Here is a 13,160-nt window from a genome sequence, read left to right as displayed (position 1 = left end):
GAATAATTAATGATTTTTTTTATCGAATAAATTAAAAATGAACGTTTTAAGGGTATGGCTTGGCTAAATATTTTTTTTTTGTTAATTTAATAAAAACATTATTCACATATTAAATAGATTGTTTCCATTAGGCCATTATTTCCATTAACTGGTGATATTTCTCACGCGACGTCACAGCCTTAAAGGGTTAGTTTACCCAAAAAATTAAAATGATGTCATTAATGACTGCCCTCATGTCATTCCAAACCTGTGAGACCTCCATTCATCTTCGGAACACAGTTTAAGATATTTTAGATTTAGTCCGAGAGCTCTCAGTCCCTCCATTGTGTGTACGGTATACTGTGCATGACCAGAAAGGTAATAAAAACATAATCAAAGTAGTCCATGTGACATCAGAGGGTCAGTTAGAATTTTTTGAAGCATCGAAAATACATTTTGGTCCAAAAATAGCAAAAAACTATGACTTTATTCAGGATTGTCTTCTCTTCCGGGTCTGTTGTGAGCGAGTTCAAAACATTGCAGTTTAGTGATATCACGAACTAATCGTTCGATGTAACCGGATCTTCTTGAACCAGCCAATGTTTTGTTCATTATCTGGCTCGGCTCGGTGTTCATCTTCAGTTTTCTCTTCACATCAGTTCAGTCTGTGTACTGTTTGAGTAAATGAATTACTCCGGGATATTGGTTTGTTTGAACTCAGAGAGAGTGTCAGCCACATTACATAAGTAAACAGCTTAAGTCATTTGTGGATTAATGCGTATTGGAGACGCGAACCGTTTAAAACGATTCAGTTCGATTTGGTGAACTGGTTCAAAAAGATCCGGTTACATCGAATGATTTGTTCGCGAACCAGATATGACAAACTCCTTTGTTTTGAACTCTGTCTCACAACAGACACAGACTGCAGTTGATATTTTGGAGCCGGTCACATGATTGACGGCTATAGATATTATTTCTCATCATATTTCTCCAGTAGTATAAATACTGACAAGTGAAAACACTTCTGCAAGCTTTATGCTTTAGCTTTTTGGTTTTGCAAACATGCCAAAAAGAAGTTGGATATTTTTTCTTTTTTTTTTTTTTTTTATGAGAAAAAATATATAAAAATGCATGTATTTGCCTCCTCCAGGAGTGAAATCATTACCGTGTATCATAATAATAGTCTAATATGCAAGATTGGATTGTGTATGTCAGCAACATTATTCCAAATGCTGTGTGTGTGTTTCTTTAATGTCTAATAATAATAATAATAATGATGATGATGATGATAATAATAATAATAGTGCATTATTTAAAACAATTAAATATATTAAATTGTACCCTATACAATTACTTTTATATTATTATGTGAATTTTTGACGTAAAACGCCAGTAAGTGGACAGTTTACTTTGAAATTTGAGAGCTCGAGACCGCGCGCCCTTTGTATTAGCCTACCACCTAATAACCTTCATAAGGTTCGTAACGTTATGTGCGTGTATCTGTGTATATTGACTCACTGGCAATGTAAAGGTTTTAACGGGACAATAAAGCTCCAGGAATCTCAACCTTAAGAAGAGGAGGAGGAGGAGAGGGCGGGAGACAGAGAGAGACGGAGTCGGATTTATCAATCGCTGAAAGCAGATTAAACGGTTAAACTGAAGTGCGTCTCGGTTAAACTCCCATCGGACTAACCCGCCTTCGCTTCCTTTATTTACCATCCAATGATTGTTCCGTCGGCGCAAGGCGATGGATTGTTCACAAAAATGTTATTCTTCGTGTAAGGTGAGTGATATATAGCATATAAATGTTGTTCATAAGCGTTGTGATGTGAAGATAAAGGCGCGTCACTGACAGAACTAGGTGAATTTGACAGATTAAAGGGAATCAAATGAATGGCACTTTCACATTTATCAGCTCTATCGGCTTTTTTAGAGATGTCTTTTAATTTTGCGATCAGGTAATAGAGAGAATGCATTCATTACATATATTTTATATATATATATATATATATATATATATATATATATATATATATATATATATATATACTTTATTTTTTTACAGAAGCCGTTTTGTATTTCATTGCTCTGTCTGAAAAACAACAATGAAAAAAAAAAAAAAACAGTAATGATGATTACTGTTGGACTTTGCTTGTTGGATACTTATGCTCTAACTCTGCCCTGCATGCAATATTATTATATTATCTTCTTACAGCATTTCAGGGAATGCCGGATAACCTTGTTTAGTTGAGTGAGAGATGGATTCAAGTTTTCCTTCAAGAGATGGAACTTGCACAAAAAAAAGTCATATTAATATATAGCCTATATATATTTAGATTTTGTGTCATTATTTACAGCAAGCCCAAAAGGTTCACATGTTTCATTTAGTGTATCCTGCATGATTCATAAGGGAAGTTGGGATAGACATTCATTACAATACGTCTATTGTGCAAATTATTTTACTGCACATTTTCCAAAACTTCATTCATTTGATTGATGTAGGCTATTCTTGATTTATTTTTACAATTTAGGTGCAAACTGTGAACATTGCAAAACATGGCTGTAATAATAATAATTAGTGTAGAAAAAAAACGAGGAGGCAGAAATCAGGAAGGAATTCCGGCAGGCTTCAGAAAGGACCATAATTCATTTATGCTGTTATTTTTAGGAGCAGCTGAATACTGTGAATTCTTGATGCCTTGTAAACGTAAACTTACCAAAACAGACGGTTGCTTAGATCTCTGCTGCATGTTTAAAACCTAATAATCCAGTGATGATATGCTCAGTAAGACTAAATAATAGGCATAAGCACATAAACTAATGCTTTAAACGTCTTACTGTATGTGACTGTGATCTTACATGCCCTACATGACAACACAGACTTTTATCATAGCACATCTATCTTTCAGGCATGGAGCAGCATTTTACAAGCTGCTAACAGCTGAAATTGGGCCATTTGTGACACTTATTCATTTAAGTGGCTTTTGGAGAGGGATATCTAGAACAGGAAAATTCAGCACGCACATTTGTACATGAAAAGAAATGTATGCATTTATCCAAAGAGTAATATCTCCTCAAATAACTGAGGTAGAGACTTTTAGTACTCATTGTATCGATACTGATTTCATCCGAATACACTCTAGCAATCACTAGAATAGGAAAGATGTATGCACAAATAGGCCTATGCATGGAGCAAAACAATCAAAAATAAAGTTAAGAAGCTAAAATTCAGCTGAAGCTTTCATTCTTCCAACCCAATATTGAAAATACTTTAGTGAAACTAAAATGTCAGATCATCAAGGAATTCTGAAAATAATCATGGTTTCCACTTAGATATTAATTAAGCAGCGCAACCATTTTTATAACATTGATAACATAAAATGTTTCTTCAGCATCAAATCAGCATACAGTAATTCCTGAAGCATCATGTGACACTGAAGATGGGCAGCTACAAATCATCAAACCATTCAGTGACCTCTCGTGACCTTTGGATGAGGGCAATGTCATTCTGGAAGTGACCATTAGGATAGTAATGTTACCATCTGAGTTTTTATATACCATATGACTCTTATAATGATATAATGGACTTGCTATCAAAGTATGTAAATACATTTTATTATAGGCCAGGCTTAAAAGGCAACACTTTACTGTAACATTTTATACATTATGTATGCCCTGTCTTTCCATCCACCAAGGGGTCCTTGACCTGCAAAACGGTTGTAGACCCTTGACCTTGACAGAGGGTTATGCTGATGTCAATATAGTGATTTGATTATCTGTCAAAGTCAATAAGTCTCTTAGAATATCAAATAATTTGACTACTTATGTCAAGGCAATATTAGTTCAGGTTGTAAAATCTGTGATGAGACTACTCAAAATGTAATGACATTTATGAATTAATAAGTCATGGTATTTTTCATGGAAAGTTGTATAAAACTTGTTTTGTTTGACAGTTTGACTACATGCTATTTTTGTCATTAAACTGAAGCTTTTCTTGAAACTGGTATACAAGTTTTTAAAAACCATATGGAACCAGCAAGAATACAAAGAAGGTACATGTTTTAAACTGGATTTATTGTTAACACTCTTAACCATAAAATAATTGACCCTGAAATAATAACTGGATTGCATATCACTACATTTATCAGATCGTTATCAGTGCATATTATTTATTGGTCTAATCTCATTAACCAAATTTATGTCACTTTTTAATCACAGTAAATCTCTGCAAATGCCTGCATTTATTTGATTCAAATAAAAAACATTTTCTGTAATATATTTTACAATTTATTTCTGTGATAGCAAAGCTGGATTTTCAGCAGCCATTACTGCAGTCTTTAGTGTCATATGATCCTTCAGAAATCATTTTAATATACTGACTTTGTGTCATTAACAGTGGTTATTGTTATTGATATAATTTGTGAAAACCATGATATCATATTTCCTTGATGAACAGAACATTTTAATTTTTTATTTCTTCATGATATGCCTAGGCAATTTTTAACATCAAGACGACACATAACTCATAACTCAAGCTATTTATAGGAAGAAGAAGAAATGATGATGCGTTTCCTGTTTTATGCCACACCTCTCTCCTCATGCCATGACTCCCAAAACAAATCATCTAGTCTGCACACACACAATCATAACGTCTCCAGGTCATTTTCTTATGTCTTTATTTAGCAACTGTTTCTTCAACCTCACCGTCTTCCCAGCTATCTCATTCTTTTCCCTTCCTTCTATACATATTTTTCTCATTTTCTCAACCCCTCTTTCATTCACCCTTTATCTACAACCTCCAAATCTCCATTCAGCTCCCTCTGAAGATATGCAATGCTCAGATCATGCTGCTCTGCCACTCTTTCTCTGTCTTGTGTCTGTTTTGTTGTGCTTATGTGTGTGAGTGGTGAGGCAGCATTATCTAGATGCATTATTAAAACCTGTGCACTCTGTGGTTCTCTCTCTCTCTTGCACTCAGTAAGTCTGAAAGAAGAGTTTAAGGGCAATGATAGGATTACCAGAGCGTTTAAGGAGAGCTTGAAGGATCCATACAGTGCTGGGAACTTCATAAATGTACATCTGTTCAAACAACACGTATAGCGAACAAACCAATCAAAAACTACCATTTACAATTTTAAAATCTTTCATTTGACTAAATGAGAAAGACACATAAGTAACATAACTGAAATAATGGCACTTAAAGATTCTAATGAGACAGGTTGTTGTTATGAGGGAAAATAGCACTGAGGAAAGGATAAACTATGGAAAGCAGAGAACAAGTGAGTGAGAGGGAAAAGAGAGCTGTGTTCTCTGTTTTTGCACTGGATACATTAATTATGCAACAGCTAGGCGCTGAAAATGTTCAGAGGGGACTCTGACAAGCCTGACGGTTCTGTCTTTCTTTCTCTTAATATCCGCCTCAGACTTCCATTGTCACTTTATCAGTGTTGAGGAAGCTACTTTGTAACTGTCTTCTTTATAAGCTTCCCATAACTCAAACTAGTTATATTACATCCTTTAAAAAAAAAAGTATAACACTACAAGCTATTCAAGAGTGGAAAAGAAATAAGATTATGTAATTAATTCTACAAGCAGAATAAATCTTTTTTACATTGAGTAGAAATCAAAATATTCATAAACATAAATATTGTTAAATCATTTTACTCATGTAAAAACAGCGATAAATAAAGTGTTTTAACTGAATATGCAGCTACATGATATACATAAAATGCTGCAAATGAATTGTAAATGCACGGATTTAAATTAAGATTCGTTTTAGTGAATCAGTTTGTTCGGTTGGTTAGATTTACATTCATGTATTTGGCAGACACTTTTATCCAGAGTGACTTACATTGCCTTCGAATTGTTTACTTTGCAATCATTCGATTTTTACCATGCCATAATGTTTGAGCTACAGGGGTGAGCTAGTTCATGTAATTCAAACATCATCATTTTAAAACGTTATTGTAGCTCAAACAGAGCAATGTCAAGGTCATGGGAATGATTCCCAGAGAGTACATGAACTAAAATAAATATGTACCTCGAATGTAATGTAAATTAGCTAAAATGAGACGCGAAGTCTGTGTTACATAACGGCCACACTGAGTTTTATGGTTTGATGAAGGTAGTCAAGATATTTCTGACCTGGGAAGAGGCATGAGGCTGTGTTTTCAGTGGTTAAAAACAAGCTGAGCGAGCACCAGTATTTTTTTGTGCATTCAAAGAATACGGCTGTTTGGCATATAGCCTATACATAGATGGAGTTAACCATTTGGCCATTAAACAGCTAGAACCTGGATGAGCAGTGATTAGGAAAATCCCTTATTTTCCTTTTAAACAAGAAGAGAAAACTAGCTTTGCTTTGGATTAGCACATTAGACGATTACAGTACTGAAAAAAACAGTCATGCATTCATAATACTGCAGTTGTAGTTAATAAATAGAATGGTACAATACACAATACAAACTAGTCTCTCTTAGACTATTTCCCCCCAAATGCTGTTGTTTCTGCAATATATCGTTCGCATTTAAACATGAAAAATGCTTTTCTTAGAGAGAGCTGAAACTGAAATAGATGGATCCTTTGTGGTATAACAGCTTTGAACATCAAACATGTTGCAACATAATGTGACTATTGATTTTATTGGTACCTCTTCACCAGATTTTGAATAAGGCCTATCTGGTCATCTCTAATTCCTTTTTAGCAATTTTAAGTGCTAATCTGCAAGGATCTATTTCTATCTGATCTAACCGTAATTTGTGAGTAAGGTACTATGGGGAATATCTCATGTGCAACTGACCACAGAAACATATTTTACCTCCAAACTCAAGGCATTTTTGTCACTCCACTCAAATTCCAATCCAGGTTTTCAACTTTCCACTCCTCATTAGGGCTGGGCAATATGCTATTATGTGCAAAAAATGGTTAAAATCTAAAAACTAAAATAATGCATTTTTAAAGCAGAAGTTAAATTCATGAAACCTAAAATGAATATATTTTTTAAAAAGCACAGACTAATTGTAATTGGCTATTTAAATTACTCCCATTACAGTCACCTTATAGTTAGTGCTATCATAAAAATACACTTTTTTAAAAATCATTTTCTTGACTTTCTAACATTTACAGATGGAGAATATACTTGTGAAATACACTGAGGAAAACTCACATCTCAAATGCATTAAAAAGCACACGTAGCCTATCTGTCAGAGCATCTGTCAGGCAATGACTTTAAGCTACACTTGTTGACAATATTTACTGTATATCGATATAAACTGTATTGCCTCATACCATATCACTTATATAGAATATATTGTACAAACTTGATTTATCCCTCAGCCCTACTCCTCATTCAGGGATGAGAGAAAACCTGCTCTGAGCAATGAAATACACAGAAAAAAGCACTCAACACACAGATAAATGTATGTGTAGAAGTGTTACAACGACAGCTCATCTATAAATTGTTAATTATCTTCAAGTTAAAAAGGCAATGAGAATGATGCAGCATGGCTGTACTGCTGTGACTCAACTTCTGTGGTCAGTCACGTGAGATTCACTTCTCAAAGTGAGATAAGGAATGAACGTATATATATATATATATATATATATATATATATATATATATATATATATATATATATATATTAAAAAAAACACATCAGACACCATTATATGTTACTTTGACAGAGCTGAGGACACCGTGGAGCTCCCATCATGTCAGCAAGCACATGTCCATGTCTGATGAGGAGGACCACTGGATTATGAAGAAAACTAAGCACCTGCACACTCTGGAATTCATTATTGATGAAACAAGACTTCTGAATCTTTCTCTTTGTTTATAGTACCCTGCAAATGCAGTGCCACTGCAGTGTAAATGGATAGGACAAAAACTTCAAAATCCTTTACACTGCATAAAGTTTTTTTTTGAGCTGGCCAATGAAATCAATTCATTTAATGTTAACTGTTGAACTAACTGACTGAGGCATCGGAATGATGTGTAGACTGAAATGATCACACCAGTGCTGGAAAGAATTGGTGATGCAGTCCAAGGATAAATTCCTCCTCAATGGGGAAATATATAATCTGACTTTAAGGTAAGTGTGGAGTGTGTATGCGTGTTTGTGTGTACTGGTCTGCCCGTAGCGTTGTGTGTTTACATGTGTGTTAATGGCTCAGTGATCGGCTCAGTGTGTGACGCAATAACTGTCCCAGACTTTACAAATCTAATCCAATTAGAATACTTGTCAGTAACCTTAGGGTCATCTGTCTGTAACATTTTGTGCATGCCCTTACGAAAGGAAAATATATTTAACAATATATTTCTTAAAATATATTGTGATATATTGTAATATATTATTTTCCCTTTTTATTTTCTAATATTTTATATATTTGAATACATTTAATAATATATTGATGATACATATATTATATAATATATTGCAAAATATACAAATGATTTCAATATATTGCAATATATCGGGAAAAAATAAATATATATAAGAATACATGCCTAATATATTACATGATATTTTCCAATTTACTGCAATATATTTTTGTTTCATAAGGGGTACACTACAGGCTTACTAACTACTAGCTAGTTTGTAACTAACTCTGTAATTTATTCGGTTGCACCATTTGTTCTTAAGGCAGAATGTAGCTAGTAGGTTGTAAGCTTTACATTTAAGTTATGCATAGTCACATAACATTTACCCTCAATGATCCAAAAGAATGAATTTTGGTTTATCTAACCTTTATCTTAAAATTATTTTGCCTGATGTACCTAATGGTAGAAAATATGTAACTATTGAATTATGATAGTATTTAATTATGAACAACATAATTGGTAATATGTTATTCATAATAGGTAACATAATTATATTTAAATACACCAATTTAAACTAACTAAACTTTAAACTAATAAAGTCATAAATACTGCTAGAAAAAAAGATGTGAAATGTATTTATTATGATTACTTGACTTACACATCAAGGACCGTTGCATACAGAGGTGCGTTGTTTAGATCAGGATCACATTGGGATCCTATGACAGATAGACTAAGTGTACGTTTTTAAGCTATTTATCATTGCTCAGTGCTAACGTAACATAGTAAGCACAGTCTTTCCTGACTGGCCCACTACCTGTATTCCTCCCATGAATGTGAATGAATTGCAGACAATTCTTGCATTAAGTAGTTCAACCTAGCCATTAGCGTTAGCTGGCCATGCTAATGATAGAATACAGCCATTATCTTTCAGATAGAGACCATGAACAGACCTTTTTTATGAGGGAACATGGGCGTGAGGGGGAATTAAACCCCACTCTCCAGGCCACTAATCTAATATACTGTAGAGCGAAAGAGAGAGAGAAAGTCAGAGAGAGAGAGAGCATAAACTGAAATGCTTCATTGTGAAATTCATTGAATATGGGCCCCTATTCCAATGCTAAAACACAGATTTAATTTCTGGATACATTTTAGTCATCTTGCAGTTCACAGACTAACTGTTATTGAATCTCTTTATCTTAAGTATATGAAATAATGTTATACACCACCCCAAAATGACATTTTTTTCATTAATCACTTACCCCCATGTAGTTGCCATGTACAAACATGTAAAAGCTTTATTTTGTCTTCGGATCACATATTTTGGATGAAAACCGGGAGGCTTGTGACTGTCCCATTGACTGCCAAGTTACACTGTCAAGGTCCAGAAAAGTATGACTTTGACAGTGTAATTTACTTGGCAGTCCGCTGGCCCCTGTTTCTTTGCTGTGAAAGGAGGCCATATGTACATTAGGATCCCTATTGATCAAGAAAGCATTGAAGCATATATCATGAATAAAATATATTAAATAGTGCTGCAAAGTAATGAAGTTTGTATAGGAAAACCACAACATTATTTGGTGCTTAATCCTATTAAAGACGGAAGGATGAGAGAGGGGAGGTGGTATCTTTAAGTAACTTAGCTTCAAGGAGAGATTTAAAGAAAGGGATCTTTGGATGGTTACCTGCCACACCTTTGTGTTTAAATATAAATAGAGGGTTGTTTTAGTGAATTATGTAGTTAGGCAGAATAGCTGCTAGTATGGTATTATATTTTTTTATGAAAATGATTAATATTTAATCAGGCAACAATAATGCAATAACTGTAATAGTTGATGATAATAGAAACTGATTTGTAGTAGAAGAGTGGAAAAAAGGCAGATGCATCATGGAGGTGTTTTTCTTTATTCATCATGCAAATTGCTACTTCTGTACAAACTTCTGGAAACTCTTCAGAGAGCATGTTCTTGTTTTTGTTATTGGGATCCTCCTTTTTGCATTAATTGCTTAGGTAAAGGAACTGTAAAGGTTAGAAAATTGTAGTTTTTTTTATTTAAAAAAGTGAAATGGGATTGGGGGGGAACAGAAATATCATTACTCAGAATTAATCATTACTATTATTGCCATCTAATCAGCCATGTTCATTTCTGACAGTGAATGTTAAAGCTGCAACGTGTATTTTTAGGAATTGTGATGCTCCACCATGATGCGAAAAAATCCAGTTGAATTTAATTTTAATCTAATTTCAATGTACAGTTGAATTAAAAAAAAAAGTGTAACCTTATTTATCTAAAGAAGTGAAAATTGGCACTTGACACTAATGAAAACTACCTCCGAATTATGTAATCAAGTGCTTGAGCCTCTTATTAAACTACTATGTATACATTTAGCTATAAACTTAAAGTATTTTACAACTAATTATCAATGAGTATGATAAAATTGATCTATAGTATGCTGTAATTTTAGGTATAATTATTGGGATAGTATATAGTCTTGTAAATTTCTATTTTTCTAACATTTTACAGTATATTTTTACTGCAAATTATGGTTGCAATGCTGGTTGTTTTAGCTCCAACCCTTTATTGAAGTCGTTTTATCCTTATTTTTATTTTTGAAAAAGATCAGAAAAATATTTGTAGCCAGGGCTAGTGAAAAAGTATGTCACTATTGTGCAAGTCAAAATTGCTGGACTAGTGTTGCACAGTCTAATGACTTTGATGTGGTTTATGCAGTATTGATAACAGTGTCGACAGCAGTAAAATAAATGGAAAGTGAGATCCAAATCCTGTGAAATCTGAGAACATAATGTGACTATGAGTCATGATCTCCTGGGATCTCCGTCTCTTTTTTGTCGCAGTATTTTATTTATCTCTTTGTCTTTGTTGGTCCCTCTCCCTTTTGACCATGAGGCTCCAGATTGTCTCTCATATTCTCTAGTGGGACATACTTGATATAGAAGCACAATAAACTTCAACCCTTCATAAAAAGCAATTCTGCAACAACACCACAATATGCAGAACCTACGATATAAAGGCAGGCCATGTTTCAGAGAGGGTGACCACACATTATCAGAACATTATCAGTTTGTTGCTGTACACACCATTTTGCTTGCCACAGCTATGACCATTAGAATTGTACATGCTCATCAGTATGAATTTGTGTAGAGCATTATATCACCGGAAGTAGACAGAGAAATTTTGCACCATTTACACAGTATTTGGTTCAGACATTTGGCAACACTTTACTATAGGGACTAATTCTCACTACTTGTTGCCCATTATTAACATATTGGCTGATTATTATTAAATTATTGTTAAATTATGTTTATTATTATTATTATAAAGCACATATTCTGCATGAACATACTCTACATCCTTAATCCTACCCAATAACTAAACTCAACAACTACCTTACTAATAGGGGTGTAACGATACGCGTATTCGTATTGAACCGTTCGGTACGACGCTTTCGGTTCGGTACGCGGTACGCATTATGTATACCGAACGGTTCGTTGGAGTAATTAATTATATTTGAAAAAAAAAAAAAAGAGAGAGAGAGAAATATAATGATATGCGTTCAACAAGGTAGCCCAATAACCCAAAAAACGTAACAGGCAACGCCCCTGACACTCCCGAATAAGAAAAAAACACCATCTTATATGTTTATGTTAGGCTACTCAGCAGGCGCTCGCTCACTCAGTACGCGCTGAAGGCTCGTTGCAAAATAGCCAATGCGTTTAACAGACTAGAAATGAGAAGATCCTCCAATAACCAACAGGTCTGGTGTTTGGGTGCACTTTGGATTCCCTTTAAGCTATAATGGTGATGGCAAGAGAGTGGTGGATAAAAAAACAACGGTATGTCGCATCTGCAACATGACAGGGTACACCAGCGGGAAAAAAAAAAAAAAAAAAAAAAACACCAGCGGGAATATCTGGGATATATGCGTCAGTACTATCTGGGAAAAGACGAAAAAAAGGAGAAACATGCACGCAGCAAACTATCCCTGCAGCATTTAGACACTATAGCTTACAGGGAATCCAACCCAAACACCAGACCTGTTGGTTATTTTAGGATCTTATATTTCTGGTCTGTTAAAGGCATTCGACATTTTGCAACGAGCCTTCAGCGCGTGCTGAGTGAGCGAGCGCCTTAGGGGCCGTTCACATATCGTGCCTAAAAACGCATGGAAAACGCTAAGCGCGTCTTTCTCCTCCTTTCCAAAGCGCTTGGGCAGAAGCGCTCATGAGGCGTCTGTCTTTGCTAAGCAACAATGACGTGCTCTCTCCATGAGACGCGGAAATTTCAGCGAAGGATAAATGGATTTGCAGCTCTAAAAATCGCTTGCAGTAGCTCTGCTACTAAATTTATTTCAAAATTGCAATCCATATACAACTATGATCAGCTGATCCTTCATCTTGGCTGAGCTCTCAACGTTGTTACGGGAAAGGATGAAGCTGATTGGTTAGTTCTTGTCACATGACCCGCGGTGCGCTTGCGGCATTCTGAAAAGTTGAGATGTTTTTACATTTTGCTGTACCTAAAACGTATCGAACCGAACCGAACCGAACCGTGACATCAGTGTATCGTATCGAACCGAACCGTGAATTTTGTGAACCGTTACACCCCTACTTACTAACTATTAAAACAGCAAATTAGAAGTTCGTTGAGGCAAATGTCATTGTTAATGGTTTGTTAATAGTGAAAATTGGACCTTAAAATATGACATGCAGGTAAATGAATATTTAATCTTTCATACGTGTTTTATTTTGAATAGTTTAATTTTAAATGTTTCACTATAAAAACAATGTAATGTAATAAAAAATATGTATTATACACATGTATAAGGTAATTTAAGTTAAGTG

The 13,160-nt window shown here is 34.6% G+C and overlaps 1 protein-coding gene across 2 annotated transcripts in view; it reads left to right on the top strand.

Annotated features, from left to right (window-relative positions):
• Nucleotides 1-1,409: 1,409 nt before the first annotated feature.
• frmpd1a (FERM and PDZ domain containing 1a) overlaps nt 1,410-13,160 on the top strand; it is a 36,445-nt gene continuing 24,694 nt past the window's right edge. Inside the window, exons 1-2 of one of the 2 annotated variants that reach the window (XM_026204041.1) lie at nt 1,410-1,762; nt 7,663-8,069. The gene's annotated coding sequence lies outside the window, so the exon portion shown is untranslated. The remainder of the gene's footprint in view (nt 1,763-7,662; nt 8,070-13,160) is intronic. The other variant, XM_026204043.1, reaches the window with a different exon arrangement.

Source organism: Carassius auratus, chromosome 26, assembly GCF_003368295.1.
Source record: "Carassius auratus strain Wakin chromosome 26, ASM336829v1, whole genome shotgun sequence".
Classification (NCBI taxonomy): domain Eukaryota; kingdom Metazoa; phylum Chordata; class Actinopteri; order Cypriniformes; family Cyprinidae; genus Carassius; species Carassius auratus.
Note: the sequence above shows the minus strand (reverse complement) of the source record. Positions and strands in the feature narration are given on the sequence as shown.